The sequence below is a fragment of the Ursus americanus genome, chromosome 7, assembly GCF_024610735.1.
Source record: "Ursus americanus isolate L20-20 chromosome 7, mUrsAme1.1.p, whole genome shotgun sequence".
In the NCBI taxonomy this organism is placed as follows: domain Eukaryota; kingdom Metazoa; phylum Chordata; class Mammalia; order Carnivora; family Ursidae; genus Ursus; species Ursus americanus.
The window spans coordinates 44285372-44305872 of record NC_142133.1 but is presented as its reverse complement, the minus strand read 5'-3'; the positions used below and the strand labels follow the sequence as shown (position 1 = coordinate 44305872).

At 37.0% G+C, this 20501-nt stretch overlaps 1 long non-coding RNA gene across 1 annotated transcript in view; it reads left to right on the top strand.

The window, feature by feature from the left end:
* LOC148109677 (uncharacterized) overlaps nucleotides 1-20501 on the top strand; it is a 226426-nt gene that overhangs the window by 20690 nt on the left and 185235 nt on the right. The window contains exon 2 of the long non-coding RNA XR_015725230.1: nucleotides 12356-12406. This is a non-coding gene — a long non-coding RNA (uncharacterized LOC148109677). The remainder of the gene's footprint in view (nucleotides 1-12355; nucleotides 12407-20501) is intronic.

Here is a 20501-nt window from a genome sequence, read left to right as displayed (position 1 = left end):
GATTGTCAATGACATGAGGTTGGAGGTCAAAACCTTAAAGCCATGACAGAGTGAGAAGGCAAAATCAGTCCTCAGAAACACAAAACAAAGAAAGGGTTTTCTCATTGTGGGGAGGTCTGGTGGTCTGCAAAACTAAGATGCTGGGTTGGAGAGGAGTTAGAGGGGCATTTTGCCCTTTAAATAAAATTGTAAATAACGGAGTTAGAATAAAGGTCCTTTGCCCGTTAAAAAGAAGGATAAAAGTTTTACAGGAATTCCGGCTCTCTTTAACACCACTAAGCTAACCAAAAAACTCGGTTTCACTGTTTTGTTGTAACAGGAAAGCCGAGACACTGCCCTCTTCCCAAAGCCAGCAGGAAATGAGAGCTCAGCGTTTCCACTTTCCACACCTAATCACAATGCTGAGGCTGACAGCCAAAGTGCCAGGTTCTGTCAGTTGTGATCACAGTCACCAGGACTGGAGGAAGGGATCTGAGACCCCTGACACTGACCAAACTTGAGACAGCAGCTGCTTCACATCTTTACCATGTGGACATGGTTGCAAAGCAGTGCTTGCGAGCAAAAGGCAGTCATGCTCCTCTGGTTCATCTCCAATCCTATGTTGTCCAGATTGAACCCCTGTCCCTTCCCATTTATCACGCCAGTCTTGACAAAGCTCAGTGCTGTTTTCGTCTTGCTTAACCTGTTTCAGAAATGCTGACCTTGTTAAAGCAAGTCCTTCTCACATCTTTTTTTGACATTTAATTTTTTTATTCCAGTTGACAGAGCAAAGTGTTAGGTACAGACTTATTAGATACTCAAATTAGTCATTCCCAAAATAATTTCTTTCTAATTGGGCAATTATTTATTTTATACTGATGGGGGAGAAGGGATAAATGCACTTCAATTACAGGGTGAAAGAAAAAAAAAAGTCGGGTCAATTAATACCTGACTTCACTATTCATTGATGAAATAACCAGGGCTGAGTGGCCCCTTCATCCCTCATTCATACCTACTAGGCAATGGAAAAGAGGTGAAAGGGGGATGTGTTCAGTCTCTGGTAAGGATGTACAACTGGGGGCTAGAATCGGAAATCAATGATCTTGGAAAGAGTATATCTATGATGGATGGAACAGGCAAACTCTCACTTGGTTAAAGTGTATTCTTTCCCCTAGATTGCAAACACATTTTTTCTTTGCCTTTGTTTTCTAGGATTTTTAAAAATAACTTTTATACTATTACTAAATGTATTGGTTTTCCATTGCTGCTGTAACAGATTACCACACAGCATGTGGCTCAAAACAACACAAATTCTTAAATGGGTCTTATAAGCTAAAATCAAGGTATCAGCAGAGCTACATTCCCTCAAGAGGATCTAGGGGAAAATCTGTTTCTTTTTCTCTTCCAGTTTCTAGAGGTCACTTACATCCCTTTGACTGTGGTTCTTTCCTCTGTCTCTAAACCCCATCACACCAATCTTTGCCTCCATCCTCAGATCGCTTCTCTGACTCAAATCTCATGCCTTCCTCTGAAAAGGACACTTGTGATTCCATTGAGCCCACCTAGATAATCCAGGGTAATCTCGCCATCTCAAAATCCTTAATTTACTCACATCTGCAAAGTCCCTTTTGCCATTTTAAGGTGGCAAGTTGACAGGTTCTGGGGAGTAGGACATAGACATCTTTGGGGGACCATTATTTTGTTTACCACAGTGACCTTCTTCCAATTTTCACCAAGAAATTGCTCACTTACTTTATACATTGTGCCAGTATGCTCTTCTAGCTATCCCTCCATCCCCCTGCTCAGCTCTGTCACAGGAAATTATACTTCAAACCCCTTACCCTTCTAGTTTCTCAGTAGATTTAATTATGGAATGGGAGGCAAGGGTGCAAGATTAAAGGGCTTGGGAAAGGGAGAAGCCAGGGTATTTCTCCCCACCCTCTGTTTTGTGTGATGTGTTCTGGTATTGACTACATCTCCTCCATCTGCGGTGACTGTAGTCAGATTACCTCATCACACTTCAGCCCTTACCAGATAACCCTGTTGTCCCTCACTTTAGGATTATTGGCAATTTCTTGACAACTGATAATGTTTGAGTTTTATCCCATCCCCAGGACAGTTTCTTAGCTCTGTTGTATTTACAGTAAGCTTGAGTTAAATTCCGATCTGTCTAAAAGATCTAGAGTGGTTTCTGTCTTACTAACCAAACCCTAACATATATGCCAACCTACGGAGAGGCTAAATTGGTGAATTTACTCAGGGATTAATCAGCCCTGAGAATGGGGAGCCATGGAGCCTCTATACTCCAAGCTGGGAAGCACCACTCTGCCATGCACAGAAGCAGCATGTGGCGAGACTCAGATTCCATTGCATTTATACTTAGTCTTTCCTTACTTATCTCCACAGTGATGCTTATGGACAACCCATGAAATAAAAATGCTATATTTTGATCTTTATGCCACGGTCTCTGAATTCTGCAAGGTGGCTCTGAATAACCTGGTTTGGCAGTTTAAATGAGAGCACTTGGTCTGGTGGTCATATGGAAGGAGCTGGTTTCCTTGTTCATATCCCTGAGATCTGAATGGGTCCATCTACTTTCCCAGCATTGCTTCAATTGTAAAGGACACTGCAATTATTTTGAAGGAGGGAAAAAAGGCCCACTGGAAGCTAAAGGCATCTTTTTCATTAGAATTAATGCCAAAGTTCTCCAAGGAAGGCTAAAGTAACCACTGAGGAACATGATTAGATAACATTCTCAACATGAAGAGAGAGACATCTCTAAATTAATTGTGACTTTTTGGCCCAATTTCCCTTTCTTCTGGCACACAAACTGCTACTTTGAAGCCCTGTAATAAGATATTTTATAGAGCTAGACTTTAAGGAGAATGGATTCCTCCAGTAAATGAATCTTGCTGCAGCCAGACAGTCAGATGTGGCACATGCTAGGATTAGGAGGTCTGAGCTTTCCACAACCCCTTCTACATTGTTGGCATAATTAAGGACCGTGTTAGAAATACCCCTATCTCCCAAAGTACCATCTAAGGATGTTATCCTTCCACTAGGAAGTTGAAAACCTGCCTAAAATTTTCATTTGCCAAATGCACTTTGGTAAGTAGCATAAATATCTCCTGTCAAAATAGTAAAACCCTCAGTGAGTATATCACATGAATTATAAGCAAGATATTTCAGAGACAAAGACTCACACCACTTGCAAGTTCTTAGAAACATGGCCAGAGTGGAGGAGAAAGATGAGGAAGATGAGGAGGAGTGAGGTACACTTTAACAAAAGTGGTCACCCACTTGGGATTCATAAAATTGCTTTACTCTTCTCCCTGCCCCACAGCATATAAATAATAATTATGGTAGAATTTTTTTTCCTCTCTCTGAAGGATCACACTTTATATTTAGGATTAAAAAGCCTTTTTAATGATTTTTAAAAATTAAAAATGAACAAACCAGAAATAACCAGAAATTGGCTTTATTTACAGAACTTTATTAATATTAGTATTAGTGGTGGAAATGATCGTAAAGATTTCTCTTTGAACACTTTCATCCTAGAGATGAGGAAACTGGACCCAGCAAAGTGCTCTGAATGGCTCAGGGTTACCTAATACACACTGCAGAGCTTGGACTCATACTGCACTCATCTGAGTCCTCTTGCTATAGCCCCTTCACTGTATGAGCCTTACAGTACAATCCTGGATACAAATTTCAACTTTCAAATAAGAGAAGTAGAAAAACTTTGTTGTAGCTGTCCCAGATAAAATAGACAACCTGGATGGATTTGGGAGGCACAAAAGAAAACCAAGTTACCTGTGAATTTGTGACAGATTAAACTTCATTTCCTCTAGTCACAGTAATGAATCCTCCAACTTAACTTCACACTTGGGCAATTACCTACCAGCATCACAATTTTGAACAGAATAGTGTTAAGGAAACTTGAGCAGAGAATATTGCCTTTGCTGATTGATTTAAAGTGGAGCCATACAACTGGAGCTGAGGGACTGAAGGGCCCCTGCGCTGCCAGAACACTGTAAACCATTCTCAGCCAGGTGTTTTCAAAACTGACTCAAGCATGTAGCAACTGGAGAAATATTGATCTTATATTTGAGAATAAGAAGCTAGAGAGTTACTGTGTGTCTAGAACATAGCAGACACTTAAAAATTCTGTTGAATTAATTTACAAAACTGCTTATCATCTTATGACAATTTATTAGAACTTTTCATTGCTATGGAAATCATTTTATTTCATTGGTCTATATATTTTTCATTTCTATCATTTGTACTAAATAAAACATTTTGATTGCAGAAATATTGTAATGATATAACTAAATAAAAGGAAAAAGGAAATGACTCATAAACCTACTATCCTAACTATCTTGTTAACATTTTGTTATATTACCTTTCTAGGTTCTGTTTTCTTTTGGTACCACTATTTCTTTTAGTTGTATATTAAATGTATATTATATTTGAAGGTCTCATAGGAAATCAATTAGACAATCAAAGCAAATTCTTTCACATTGTTTCTCTTCTTCAAGAATTCCTAATTATTCTTATTATTTGGTTTTTCAGTCAAATTTGTAATAATTTATCCAAGTTCCAAAATAACATTAGGATGTAGCTGAGAATTGTGCTTGACTTATAAATTAATTTATAAATTAACAAATGAAGTTTTATAATATGGAACACTCCTTGAGGGAATGTGTTATGGAAGCAAAAGATGCAGCTTTTGGTTTGTCCATATTTCTAGTGTTTCTTAGAAAAAAGGCAAAGATGGCATGTATTTTGTATGTCACTCATACATTGATTTATTTATATACTTGATTTATAGTAATTCATATACATATAAAACCATACGTACTTATATATATATAAATATTCATATATTTATATATATATATAAATTTTGCTTCTCAGCAACCTTGTTTGTGTAATGACCAAGAGCCCAGCCTGGTTGGTCCTACTCTGACAGACCAACAGAAGAATTGTCCATGTTGGACTTGCTGCCCCCCACAGAGCATATGCCATGACAATATTCCGCTTAATATTCAGCCCTTTTTTGCCACCATGTTGATTAAGAAGCACCAAGTCATTCATTAAAGACACATACTAGCTATTAGGTTACCCAAAACTCCTATCACCACAAAAGTGATGAGAGACTCAGTATCTTCTGGTTTTTCAGTCTATAGTGTTTAATGATGCATCTATTGGACATGTAATGTAAACTAGAAAGTCACATTTTGTCAATCAGTGGTTGAAAGAAAGCAGAAGCAGCATCAAAGGTTATCAATAAGATAATGAAAAACTGTGAACTGTGTACTTTGGGACATGGGTATGTAAATCCTGTTAACCTTCAAAATAAAGCTTCCAGTTATTTTACCAGCAAAACTAGGTTTATTCAGGAATAGTAGGGAATTGCAGTCCAGGACGAGCAAGCTGCACCAAAACCATAGGCAAGTCCACAGAGCAAATGAGAGAAATGCTCTTTTATAGAGGAAATGAGGGGCATTGGGAAGGCAGTTATTAAAAAAAAAAAAAAAAAAAAAAGTTTATTGGAGTAAACCAGGAGTATGAAGTATAGTGCCTTTTCATCATGTATGTTGTGAATGTCTCTCATTGGCTAGGCTGTTGCCAGGGGAGGAGGAAGCCTTCTTTCCTCCTGCTGCTGTATTAAAGTAGTATCCACATACAAGGTCTGTCTCTTCCTCTTGGGTCGGCATTTGATGAGGAGTGGTAGGGAGTGAGAGCTCCCCCTGCTGGCCTCTCAACTCCATTCTAAATGGGGTTTCCTTCTATCGTCAAAATCTCACACCCAGACCATCATCACAGTAATATGCTCATTATACATCTGTCCTTGCTTGGGTCAGAGCCTGACTACTAGGGAATCCAGTCCAAATTAAGTATTTTGTCAATTATTTTTTTTCACATCATATTTTTATTCCTCCTCTTATATGTTTTTGAAAAGAGTAATAATCCAAAGCCTGTATACATAACTAAATAAGAATGTAATATTTGTAACCAAAAAAAGTTTGTTATTCCCAAAATGTGACAGTTTTTGACTGTTTACCCTTATAGCACCCTCTTCCTGCCATTTGCCCTATAGTTGTAGATAAATCATGCATCTGGCCCAGAATGCACTCAAAAGTGTGTTATTGCTTAACTCATGCTGTGATAAGGACAAAATACTTGAATCTATGATTCCCGACTCTGATGACTCAAACAGTTTCTTTGTTTAGGTCAGCAATACATGGAACTAGAAAAATGTCGTTTGAAAAGAAATCTGGCTTGGGGTGTGTGTGTGTCTGTGTGTGTGTCTGTGTGTGTGTCTGTGTGTGCGTGTGTTTAAATAAGTAGTTGAAATACGCCTCTAATTACTTGGAAACGAGGAAGATGAGATCAGGTCAATTGGTTGAATTTCAAACTGTAGGAAAATTCTAGAATTGTCTGTTGGCTTTTCAATAATGATGGGCATCCAAAGAGAGTATGGCGGTCTATGAGTTAAAATCATCAAATAATGCAGAAATTTTAGGATAAAAATAGATCTAGTTTCTTCTTGCTAAGCCATTTGTCCTACATATCCTTAGACTGGGGACCAACCAAGACATTTTTCTAATTAGAAAAGTAGGGTGCAAGTATGAAGGAAGCCTATTTTTCCTTCCAGTTTCCATAAGGGTCCTCCCAAATATATCTCTGTTCACTTACATGTGTTGCCACTGAGAAGGTGGGGGATATTTCTGAGTGGTAAAATTGGTGAGTATACTGGGCATTCTTGAGTCAGTTCAGCCCTTCCTGTTGGGAAGAGTCGCCCTCAGAAAGGGAATATTTTGGCTGCTTCTCCAGGGGCAGGCTCTTCTGTAGGCTTTGGGTGCCTATGTCTCCTTCTATAAATCCGCCTACCCCGGACTTCAGGTTCAAGTAAATGGCCCATTTGGCTTCCACACCAAGAGGTTTCTTAGCATTTTTAAAAGAGTAAAACCAATATTTAATCTCTTAGCTGCTTTACTTTTCTCAACATGTTCAGAACCCAGAAAGGGAAGGGGAAAAGGAACCCAGGTTATTTTTGAACTCCAACAATAGATGTGCTATACCAGTCATTTACAAAGCTAATATCAAGGATTACTATGAGGAGGACATTAAATCTTGTGCCCCTGGGCAAGTGAGCATGCATATGCTGAGTGTATGAAATAAGTATTGCCAAGAGCTAAATACACAAACCCCATAATTTCCTCTGGTGCTTATATAGTCTCATTTCTCAACATCTCAACAGTTAGAAAATTTCTTTGTCACCCTCCATACAGTATGACTCCAAGGGAGAATAAAGAGTTTAGACAACTTATTTTCTAACCAGCTTATCTATCAGCTAATGACCAGATCAATGCTTGAGAATGTCAGAAAGCTATTTAGAACCATTGCCAAATATTAGAGTTTAGCTCTAATTTGAGATGAGCAGATTATATAAATCATTATTTTATTTAGAGGTGTTTCTACTCTCTGTGCCATCCATGCTCAAATAGCATTAATCCAAGCTAAAAAAAAGCCAACAGAAATCCTCAAACATGTTCTTTTTTAGGGATTCACAATTTTACAAGTCCAGTGTCTAAGATGATCAACCATCCCTTGATTGTTTTGTTTTTAATGATTTAATTTGACCTTTATACATGAATTTTTCAGAATTGGGTTTTTTATTATAGATAAGTCTTTCTGTATAAGTGAGTTTCTACCCATATTCTACCCCTAGAAAATAATTTATTGGTTAAGTAGCTGGCATATAAGGGTAAAAAAGAAACCATGAAGGGTGCCAGGATGGCGCAGTCAGTTAAGCCTCTAACTCTTAATCTCAGATCAGGTTTTGATCTCAGAGTCATGAGTTTAAGACGCATGTTGGGCTCCACACAGGGCATGGAGCTTACAAAAAAAAATTAAAAACATGAAAACAAGACCAGAGGGAACCTGGGTGGCTTAGTCGGTTAAGCATCTGACTCTTGATTTCAGCTCTGGTCAATCTCAGGCTCATGAGATCAAGCCCCAGGTGAGGCTCTGCACTCAGTGTGGTGTCTGCTTGGTATTCTCTCCCTCTCCCCCCCTCACACTCCCTAAATAAATAAATAAATAAATAAATAAATAAATAAATAAAATCTTAAAAAAAAAAAAAGAAAGATAAAGAAAACAGTACCTGGGTTAAAACCAAACTCTAAGTAATCGAAGAAATAATGATAGACAAAATAACTCCACTATAATAATTGTTAGTACAAACACTTACACAATCATGTTATAGGTCAGGCTTATAAAGATTTATGCAAAATCCAAATGATGCTTATATTTTTCATAATTTGCTGTTTAGGAGATTATGAAAATTTCATTATCTGACATTCTATGTTCTTGGATAAAAAGACTCAACAACCCAAATGTGTCAGTCATCACTAAATTCTAGAAATTTACGTAATTCAAACAAATACTAATACATTTTTTGTAACTGGAAAGCAATCCTGAAGTTCATATGAAAATATGCAAACATAACTTAGAAAATTAACATATGAATATATATAATTCAGATCTAAAATAATCAAGACAGTATAATACTTGTGCAAAAATAGACCTACTAATCAATGCAACTAGCAAATCTAGAAGTAATGCCTCCAAATATGTTGGATTTTAGTGAAGAAGATTTGGATAATTTCTTATTTCTTTTTGAGAAAATTTGGTAGCCATCTGGAAAAATGTATTATTACCTCACATCAAAAACCAAAATAAATTCCAGGTAAATTTTTGAGTTTAACAAATAAAAACACCAAAAACAAAACAACACAAAATACAATAATAAAGGAAACAATATATATAGTTTATATAGCAAATAAGCTATAAATGAAAGATGTTTAATCTCTTAATAAAAGTAATGAGAAAACTATCATGAGATTTTTTTAATACCTATTACATTGACAAAATTCAAAATTATCATTCATGGTGAAGGTATAAAAAACACTCCTAAAATGAAGACGGAGATGTGGGACTATAACTTGATCCATGTTAGTCTGTCACGCTAATGGAGAACAATTCAGCAATATATTGATATTTACAATGCACATCTTCTTTGATCTATAATTATTTTATGCTACATCCTACAAACAGAGAATATAACAAACAACATTTGAATCAGATCATTTATTATCTTGTTTATAATATCAAAAGACAACATATGCTAAAGGTTGGGCGCTGTGGTATTTTTATGGTGCGACTAAGTTCTATAAACCTGGTTTGCCAAGGAATAAGTACATTATGTTTTTGAGCATTGGTAAAGGAATAATGTGCTTTAATATTTTAAACTTTTACCTTGGTGCAGAAACATATTATTTCATAATATCATGTGATACTTAAGATACTCAGAACTTCTTGATGCTCTTAAACTAATTTTTACCTCACGGACTGCTCTTTTGCATGAAAAGTCATCATTACCTATTCCCACCATCTAAAGAAAGTTAGCATCCATTTAATTATGTGTTCTTGAATACGCTGAGCTATTTACATGCTGGTAACCTAAAGGTTCCAAAATACATTCTATGGAATTTTATTTTATTTTTTTAAATTTATACATGCTTCTTTTTTTTATTATTATTTCATTTATTTGAGAGAGAGGGAGAGCACAGGGGGAGAGTGAGAGGGAGAAGCAGACTCCCCGTTGAGCAGAGAGCCCAATGTGGGACTGGGTCCCAGGACCCTGAGATCATGACCTGAGCCAAAGGCAGACACTAAACTAACTGAGCCAGCCAGGTACCCTATTCTATGGAATTTTAGTACTATAGGATATTATGAGAAAAGAAGACTTCAAAGTAAAATAAAATATGAGATCTATTGCACAAACCTCCTCTCAAAATTTAATTGAACACATTTACACATAAAGACTCTGAGTAGTTCTATAATAAAGAAACTAATGCAATCGTGTTTTATTTAGTCCTGGCTAAAGTTATCTGGTGAAAGAACCCTGTGTTCTTGGTAAAAACAATCTTAACAATAATTAACAATCTGTATGACCTACTATTTGGAAAACCTGATTAATCTATCAGATTTTGTTTCAGAGTCCTGAGGGAATAATAGATGAGATGAACGTGTAGATTCAGAAGCATTGGTGTTTAGGCCATTGGTAAGCAGGAGAGGTGAAGCACCTGGGGTAAAATCTAGGCATCAGTGACATTGGACCGGGGATGGAGTGGGAAAAGGAGCACCCAGAGCATGAAAAGGATATCAGAGAACCATGGGATATTCAAGAGGAGAGAGAAAGTGCAAAGGAAAACAAAAACTAATTCCTATCTTCACATTTTATCTATGTAGCTAGTTCAGTAATAAACTGATGGGGACAAGAGCCACACAGAAACAGTAGGCAAAATTCTTTAAGGTAGTCGAAGGGTTTCCAAACAGTTCTTTACAACTCTCCCATACCACTGTGGAGATGCTAACCAGATGCTGAGTTTGTGCTGGACACGGTGCTTACCTGGCCTTGACCCCAGCTGTGGGTGGAACACTACATTCCTTTTATCTACTTCTTAATGATCACATAATCACAGACTGTCAGGGCTGGAAGGAGCAGTAAAGATCATCAAATTCAGGGCCACATTTTTATAAAAGCAGGGAAACCAAAAAGGGAAAATAAGGAGCATTTTGTCCAAGAGCACCCAGTGAGTTAATGTTGGAGCCACAACTGGTTAAGAATGCAAAATTTGAAATCAGAAGATGATAGATTCAAATATAAGGTTTGCCTTTTATTAGTCATGTAAGCTTAGGCAAGTTATTATTCACTCACCTTTGGTTTTTTTCCTCAAAAGTTTTTCAAAAACAATGAATGATATAAAGTGCATAAAATGGATAGTACATCGTTGGCAGATAGCGAATAATAAATGGCAGCTAGTAGTAGTGGTAATTATTATAATAGTGGTATCAAAGAAGAAAGGAAGCATACAAATTGCAAGTTCAAGTTGAAAAGCCAGGAGATGCTCTATCTCTATTTGTCTCCTTGCTTCATTTATTTGAGTCACTATCTTTATTAGAGTTCTGCAGAGAAACAGAACCGATAGATATGTGCAATATAATGTGTGTACATGTAAATACACACACACACAGAAAGACAGACAGAGGCAGAGAGACAGAGAGAGAGAGACAGATAATAAAGAATTATCACACAAGATAATGGAGGCTAATAAATCCCATGGTCTGCAGAGTGAATTGGCAAGATAGAGACCCAGGAGTATCAATGGTGTAGTTCCAGGCTGAGTTTGAAAGCCTGAGAAACAGCCAACCAATGGTATAGTTACCATCCAAAGGTCAGCAGCCTCGACACACAGGAGAGCCAGTATTCCGTTCAAGTCCAAAAGAAGGAAAAAAACCGATGTCCCAGTTCTAAAGCAGTCAGGCAGAAGGAATTCTTTCTTACTTGGGGAAGGGTTGGCATTTTGTTCTATTCAAATCTTCAACTGATTGGATGAGGCCCACCCACTTAGGGGAAGGCAATCTGTTTTACTCAGTCTAATGATTTAAATGTTAATCTCATGCAAAAACACCCTCCCAGAAATGATCAGAGTAATGTTTAATTAAATATCTGGGCACTCTATCTGTGCCCCAGTCAAGTTGATACATAAGATTAACCATCACAAAATCTCTCAATTTATAAGTGAAAAATAGTAGCAGTTCTCATATGCTTCACAAAGAATCATGAAAAGTGCTTTATACTTATTCATTCTTTCATCCACCTCATCCTTCCATCCAGCCACTATCCATTCATGCATGCACTCACACATCAGTTAACAAAATTTACTGACCGTCTATCAATTTTAGGTATTGTTCTGTCCCCTTGATTCAGAAACAACCATCAAAATAGTGAAATGGGTTTTTCAAGAATAGAGGTAACCAGGGAGAGGAACTACTTGGGAGCATTTCTGATATGCCATAAGGTATAGAAAACAATTACTGGATTTGATGAAAGCCTAAAAAGTCACTTCATCTCTACTCCTCTCGCCAAGGCAGCTTATATCACAAATCCAAAGAAATTCAATATAACACTATGTGAGAAAGCAAACCTATGCAGAATGTCTTTGAAATCAGCCCTGACTTCCATATTCTCTCCCAGGTATTTTCCTGAACATTTATACCATGGCAAAATTAATAAATGCAATTTTAGTGTTGCAGGACTTACTATAAACTATGCAAATTTTAATCTTTTGTGCATATGGATGGCTATTTCTTGAGTTCACCTTGAATCTCAAGCAGATCTGTGAATAATATTTTATTTTGAAAAACAAATGAGAGTATGGAAACCTGATGTTAACAATCTAAAAACCTATGCCTTAATTAGGATCCTATCATTTTTATATCCTGCTATGTATTTCATCAGGTCTTGGTCAACTGAACTGTGGGAACAGAGGAAGCTCTGGCATCAATTCCTGTAAGTCAATTATGGTAAGAGATGGCCTTTGTTATCTGTGACCACATCTCTGCTTTGACAGAGATGCTTTTCTCTGTTACGCTTTCCCAACAGTGGAGATAGAAAGAGGCTCAGGGCTGAAAAGGTAGAACGAATTTGCTTCTTCCCACTTCTCTTTCTTTGTTTTCTGTCCCTCCCAGTTCAACCCAGCAATGCTTCTTCACCCAGACAGCAGCAGTTCCTTCCCATTACAACAAATGACCTCAGTCTCAGGGGTTTTTAAAACTTTTTTTCATTTATTTATATATTTTTAATAAAAATATTATATATTTAAGTTGTACAAAATGATGATTTGCTATACATATATATAGCGAAATGATTACTACAGTCAAGCTAATTAACATATCATCACCTTCTATAGATACTGCTTTTTGTTGATAAGTGCACCTGAAATTACTCTCATACATTTCCAGTGTTCGATACAGTATTATTAAATAGAGTCATCAATCTGGAAAATTATATCTCTAGGGTTATTCATCCTACATAACTGCAACTTTGTTTCCTTTGACCAACATCTCCCCATACCCACACCCCTAGATCTTGGTTACCACCATTCTATTTTCTCCTTCTATGAATCAACTGATTGAGTTAGTTAGATTCTGCATATAATGATACCATGTGGCATTTGTCTTTCTCTGTTTGGCATAGTGTCCTCTAGATTCATCCATGTTGTCACAGAAGGAAAAATTTCCTTCTTTCTCATAGCTGAATAATATTCCATTGTATATGTGTGTATGTGCATAAAAGTATATGTGTGTGTATATACATATATTTTATATATACACATATAAAGCATCTTCATCCATTCATCTGTCAACAGACACCTGGATTGTTTCCACATGTTGGCTGTTATGAATAACACTGTAATGAATATGAGAGTGTAGATATCTTTTCAAGATCCTGATTTCATTTTCCTTGGGTGTATACCCAGAAGTGGGATCGCTGGATCATATGGTAGTTCTATTTTTAATTTTTTGGGGAAACTTCATATTGTTTTCCACAATGGCTGTACCAATTTACATCCCTTCCAACAATGTACAAGGGTTTCTTTTACTCCACATCCTTACCAAAACTTACCTTTTATCTTTTTGATACTAGCCATTTGAATAGTTGTGAGGTAAAACAAACAAACAAACAAACAAAAAAACAGGTGTGAAGTGATTTCTCATTGTAGTTTTAAAAGATTTGCATTTCTGTGATAATTAGTGATGTTGAACACCTTCCATGTACCTGTGGGTCATTTGTATGTCTTCGGAAAAATGTCTATTCAGGTCCTTTGCCCACTTTTTAGTTGGGTTATTTGTTTTCTTGCTGTTGAGTTGTTTGAGTTCCTTTTATATTTTGGATATTATCTCATTATCAGATGTATGGTTTGCAGATATGTTCTTCCATTGCACAGGGTGTCTCTTCAATCTGTTGATTGCTTCCTTTTCTGTGCAGAAGCTTTTTAGTTTGATGCAATTCTATTTGTCTGTTTTTGCTTTTGTTGCCTATACTTTTGGGGTTAGCAAAAAGATCATTGCTGAGACCAATGTCAAGAAACTTCCTACATTTCCTTCAAATAATTTTGTAGTTTCAGGTCTTACATTTAAGCCTTTAATCCATTTTGAGTTGATTTTTATATATGGAGTGATATAAGGGTTCAATTTCATTCTTCTGCATAAGGTAGACCAGTTTTCCCAGTAACATTTATTGAAAAGGTTGTCTTTTTCCCATTATATGTTCTTGACTCCTCTGTCAAAGACCAATTGACCATAAATTCATGGATTTATTTCTGGGCCCTTGATTCTGTTCCATTGGTATATATGTCTGTTTTAATGCCAGTGCCATGCTGTTTTGATTACTCTATATTTTGTAGCATATTTTGTAGCATATGTTGGAATCAGGTGCTGTGATACCTCCAATTTTGTTCTTTTTGCTCAAGATATTTTTGGCTATTCAGGTCTCATAAGCATTTCAGTATTGTTTTTCTATTTCTGTGAAAAATGCCATTAGCATTTTGGTAAGCATCACATTTAATATATTGATTGCTTTGGGTACTATGAACATTTTAATAATATTAAATCTTCTAATCCGTGAGTATGGAAGATCTTTCCGTTTATTTGTGTCTTCTTCAGTTTCTTCCACTAATATCCTATAGTTTTCAGTGTGCAAACTATTTATTCTTAAGGTTTTGTTTTGTTGTTGCTATTTTAAGTAGGCTAGTTTTTATCTCTTTTTCAGATAGTTTGTTGTTAGTGCATAGAAATGTAGGGGCACCTGGGTGGCACAGCGGTTAAGCGTCTGCCTTCAGCTCAGGGCGTGATCCCGGCATTCTGGGATCGAGCCCCACATCAGGCTCCTCTGCTGTGAGCCTGCTTCTTCCTCTCCCACTCCCCCTGCTTGTGTTCCCTCTCTCACTGGCTGTCTCTCTCTCTGTCAAATAAATAAATAAAGTCTTTAAAAAAAAAAAAGAAATGCAAATGATTTTTGAATGTTGATTTCATATCCTGCAGTTTTACTGAATTGGATTATTAGTTCTAACAGTTTTTTGGTCAAATCTTTAGAGTTTTCTCTGTAAAAGAGCATGTCATCTGCAAACAGAGACAGTTGTCCATTTCTTTTCTTTAATTTTCTTTAAGTTTCTTTCTTTCCTTCCTTCTTTCATTCCTTCCTTCCTTTTTTTTTTTTTTTTACTTCTTCTTTTCTTATTCAGATGGCTTTTATTGCTTATTCTTGCCTAATCACTCTCATTAGGACTTCTAGTACTATAATGAATAGAAGTAGCAAGAGTGGGCATCCTTGTTTTGTACCTGATCTTTGAGAAAAAGTTTTCAGCTTTTCATTGTCAAGTATAACGTTAGCTCTGGGCTTCTCATATATGGCCTTTATTATGTTGAGATATAATCTTTATAACGAATTTTTGAAAGTTTTTATCATAAAAGGGTGTTCAATTTTTTCATCTGACATATTTAGATCATAGATTTTTTTTTTTTACCATTCATTCTGTCACTGTGGTGAATTATATTTATTGATTTGCATATTTTGAACATTCTTGCATTGAGGGATAAAACCCACTTGATTATGGTATATGATGCTTTTAATTAGCTGTTAAATTCGGTTTCCTAGTATTTTGTTGAGGGTTTTTGCATCTATGTTCATTAGGGTTATTGGCCTGTAATTTTCTTTTCTTGTAGTATACTTGGTTTGGCTTTGGTATGGTGATAATGTTGGTCCCATATAATTACTTTGAGAGTGTTCCTTTCTCTTACTTTTTTCTAAGAATTTGAGAAAGTCTTCTTTACATGTTTGGTAGACCATTTGACAAAATACAACATCCATTCCTGATTAAAACTCTTCAGGGTTATAGCGGTAGAGAGAACATTCCTCAATATCATAAAAACCATCAATGAAAAGCCCACAGCAAATATCATTATCAATGGGGAAAAGCTGTAGGTTTTCCCTTAAGGTCAGGAACATAACAGGGATGCCCACTCTCACCACTATTGTTCAACATACTAGAAGTCCTAGCTTCAGCAATCGGACAATGCAAAGAAATAAAATGCAACCAAATTGGCAAAAAAGAAGTCAAACTCTCCCTCTCCGCAGATGACATGATACTTTATGTGGAAAACCCAAAAGACTCCACCTGCAAATTACTAGAACTCATACAGCAATTCAGCAACATGGCAGGATATAAAATCAATGCACAGAAATCACTTGCTTTTCTATACACTAACAATGTAACTGTAGAAAGAGAAATTAAGGGATCGATTCCATTTACAATAGCAACAAAAACCATAGGTTACCTAGGAATAAACCTAACCAAAGAGGTAAAGGATCTATACTCTAGAAACTACAGAACACTTATGAAAGAAATTGAGGAAGACACAAAAAGATGGAAAAACATTCCATGCTCATGGACTGGAAGAATAAACATTGTTAAAATGTCTGTCCTGCCCAGAGCAATCTGCACTTTCAATGCCATCCCTATCAAAATATCATTGACATTTTTCAAGGAGCTGGAACAAACCATTCTAAAATTTGTATGGAACCAGAAAAGACCCCAAATTAACAAGGAAATGTTGAAAAAGAAAAACAAAGCTGGGGGCATCACATTGCCTGATTTCATGCTATATTACAAAGCTGTGATCACCAAGACAGCATGGTACCAGCACAAAACAGACACATAGATCAATGGAACAGAATAGAGAGCCCAGAAATGGACCCTCATTTCTATGGTCAACTAATCTTTGACAAAGCAGGAAAAAACATCCAGTGGAAAAAAGACAGTCTCTTCAATAAATGGTGCTGGGAAAATTGGACAGCTATATACAGAAGAATAAAACTCGACCATTCTCTTATACCGTACACAAAGATAAACTCAAATGGATGAAAGACCTCAGTGTGAGACAGGAATCCATCAAAATTCTGGAGGAGAACATAGGCAGTAACCTCTTCAGCATCAGCTACAGCAATTTCTTTCAAGACATGTCTCCAAAGGCAAGGGAAACAAAGGCATAAATGAAATTTTGGGACTTCATCAAGATAAAAAGCTTCTGCACAGCAAAGGAAACAGTCAACAAAACTAAGAGGCAGCCCACGGAATGGGAGAAGATATTTGCAAATGACATTACAGATAAAGGGCTGATATCCAAGATCTGTAAAGAACTTCTCAAACTCAACACTCAAAACACAAATAACCCAGTCAAAAAATGGGCAAAACATGAACAGACACTTCTCCAAAGAAGATGCACAAATGGCTAACAGACACATGAAAAAAATGCTCAACATCACTAGCCGTCAACTGAAATACAAATCAAAACCACAATGAGATACCACCTTATACCAGTTAGAATGGCAAAAATTAACAAAACAGGAAACAACAAATATTGGCGAGGTTGTGGAGAAAGGGGAACCCTCTTACAGTGTTGGTGAGAGTGCAAGCTGGTACAGCCACTCTGGAAAACAGTATGGAAGTTCCTCAAGATGTTAAAAATAGAGCTACCCTATGACCCAGCAATTGCACTACTAGGTATTTACCCCAAAGATACAGAGGTAGTAAAAAGAAGGGGCATGTGCACCCCAGTGTTCATAGCAGCAATGTCTTCAATAGTCAAACTGTGAAAGGAGCCAAGGCGCCCTTCAACAGATGAATGGATAAAGAAGATGTGGTACATGTATACAATGAAATATTATTCAGACATTGGAAAGGATGAATACCCACCATTTTCGTCAACATGGATGGAACTGGAGGGGATTATGTTAAGTGAAGTAAGTCAAACAGAGAAAGACAATTATCATATGGTTTCACTCATATGTGGGACAAAAGCAATAGTACGGAGGAATATAGGGGAAGGGAGGAAAATCTGAAGGGGGAGAAATCAGAGACGGAGACGAACCATGAAAGACTATGAAAACCCGGAAACAAACTGAGGGTTTCAGAGGGGATGGGGTAACAGGGTGATAGGTATTAAGGAGAGCATGTGTTGTGATGAGCACTGGGTGTTATATGCAACTAATGAATCATTGAACTCTACATCAAAAACTAAGGATGTACTATACAGTGGCTAACTGAACATAATTAAAAAAAAAAAAGGAAAAAAAAAAAAAGTTGGGTGGAATTCACCAGCAAAGCCATCAGGTCCTGGGCTTTTATTTGTTGAAACGTCAGTTTGCATTTTTTGCAACACTTTTAGAACCAGCCATTGTGCTCACCTCAGAGACACTACTAGTACCAACAGGCCAATAACCCTTACTCGGAAATCTGGATCTCAGCCTTATGAGGGTTCCTTTTCCAAGATGTGAGATGCCAGCCCCAGCTGAATAGCACTCCCTCCTCAATGGTCTGAGTTTCAGCTATTTTAAGCTTCTGAGTTTAAATAATTCTAGGATTTCCCCTTTTTATCTCACCCTTAGTGATGGAAGCTGTTTCCTATAGCTACTATCTCCTTAATACTTTAAGTGTCTTCTTGTTGCCTTTTCAGTTACCTAGTTAATAACTATCTACCTAGTTAGTAATTCCTGTCATTAAATCCTCTCACTTAAAATAATATTTGTGGTTTCTTTCTCCTGAATGGATTCTGACTAATGTTCGAATCATTTGGCAGAACTAAACCTGGCATTAGAACTCAAAATGATCAGTCTTGATTCTTAAATGGAAAAAGTCAGGAACCTGTATAGCTCTACCAGAGGGGCATCCACAGGGAAGCATCGAGTCAACAAAAGAAAGGAGAGTAAGAATACTTTGGTGAATATTTTGGCATCTTTACTGAGATGGTGCCAGTCAGTAGTACTGCCATAAACTCTCCCTTACTCGCATTAGAGTTTCTCTAACTTAATAAGTCCCCAACTTGGCACATGGGTAAATAGTGCCATTTTCCCTTGGACTATGAAGACAATTTGACCATCCAAATGATGAAATAGGCCCAGTTTATCTTCAGCAGTCCCATTCCTTCCTGCCCTAGTAACCTTTCTGCTCATATAAGATGTCCAACATTCTTATGCTCTTTTCTCCCTGCCTATCTTTACCTGCTTTCAACTAGACATGAGATAGGAGAGCACAGGAGCAATTTGTTCACAGACCAGAAAGAGATGCTAATGGTATAAACATTATGCTACTCCTTTCAGTATTATATGAAATCGGAAAGGAAGAAAGCCTTTATTGGAAGAAATATATTCCAAGAAATTAATTTGATATATAAATAATAGATCTATGATCAAGTGGAGTAGGGTGTATATTTTAGATAGGAGTATGGGGAAAGGGCCTTCTAGCCTTCTGAAATCACATCACAATGGAGAGAAATTCTTCGACCTATAGCTAACATTAGCCTTGGGTGCCATTCCCTCTTAAATAGTTTTCATTTATCTAATCTTTGACACTCTTTGATAGTGCCTTAGCTACTGGAACAGGCTGTCAAAGCACTGAATATTTAATAAATATTTATTCTGGACAATGATCAACAGCTAGGTCACAAAATAATTGTTTTCTCATTATGAGTAGAAACTATCACCTCACTTTCTGTTCTGTTCTCATCTAGATAAGGTCTACTCCAGGAGCACCTGGGTGGCTCAGTAGGTTAAGTCTGCCTTTGGCTGCCTTCGGCTCAGGTCATGATCTAGGCTCCTGGGATCAAGCCCTGTGTCGGGCTTCCTGCTCAGTAGGGGGTCTGCTTCTCCTTCTCCTCTGCCCCTACTCTCAACTTGTGTTCTCTCTCTTATGTTCTCTCTCTCTCAAATAAAGAAATAAAATCGTAAAAAAATAAAATAAAATACAAGATCTACCCTGAATTTTCCAAAACTTTGGAAGAAATTGTGGAATAGAGACTGCTTAGGAAGCCACTAGCAAATAAGGCATTAAACAACCTGATTTCTTGCCTTGGGTTTCATCCATCACACCCATATTGAACCAGTCAACATTGAGAAGGAAGGTCTATGGATTTTAATCTAGATGCAGAATAAAACTAGCTGGGCATGTGCCAAGAAAGATGAAAACCTTGGTCCTGAAGACTGTCAGTGAAGGTGAAAGAGCTAATGAATTTAAGTCAGATATTATTTTTTCCTCCGGTTGAGGTACACTGTTCTATTCTGAAGAAAGAGGAGAAGTCCTAAAGAAGCCAGGAGACCCTGGATTGCTACAGAATTATCTCACAGTCCAGGAGCAGTCCATAAGTGGTATATAGCTACAGAACAGCATGACTATGGAAAGACCATGAGCCATCCCACATGATGAATAAAGTGGCTAGGCTGGTACACAGGTGAGAGAACAAAAAACAAAGGACAATATGAAGAAAAAAGTGTGTGGGTATAAATTATGGGATGAAGCTGATGTCAGAATCCAAAGCAACTAACCAAACTTGAAGGCATAAAAACTAGTATCCAATCAGGCTGGCCAAACTAGGTATCAAGGACTCCCAGCTAAGCAGGACAATGAGTTTTAGAACCTGAAAGTAAAAGTTTCAGAATAAGCACTTTAAAATTTAGGCCTGAAAAGAAGAAATTGGTAAAAAGTAAAGAAAAAAAAAGTATATGCAAAAACAAAGCTCTAACATAGTATTAGTAATAAGACTAGTCAGGT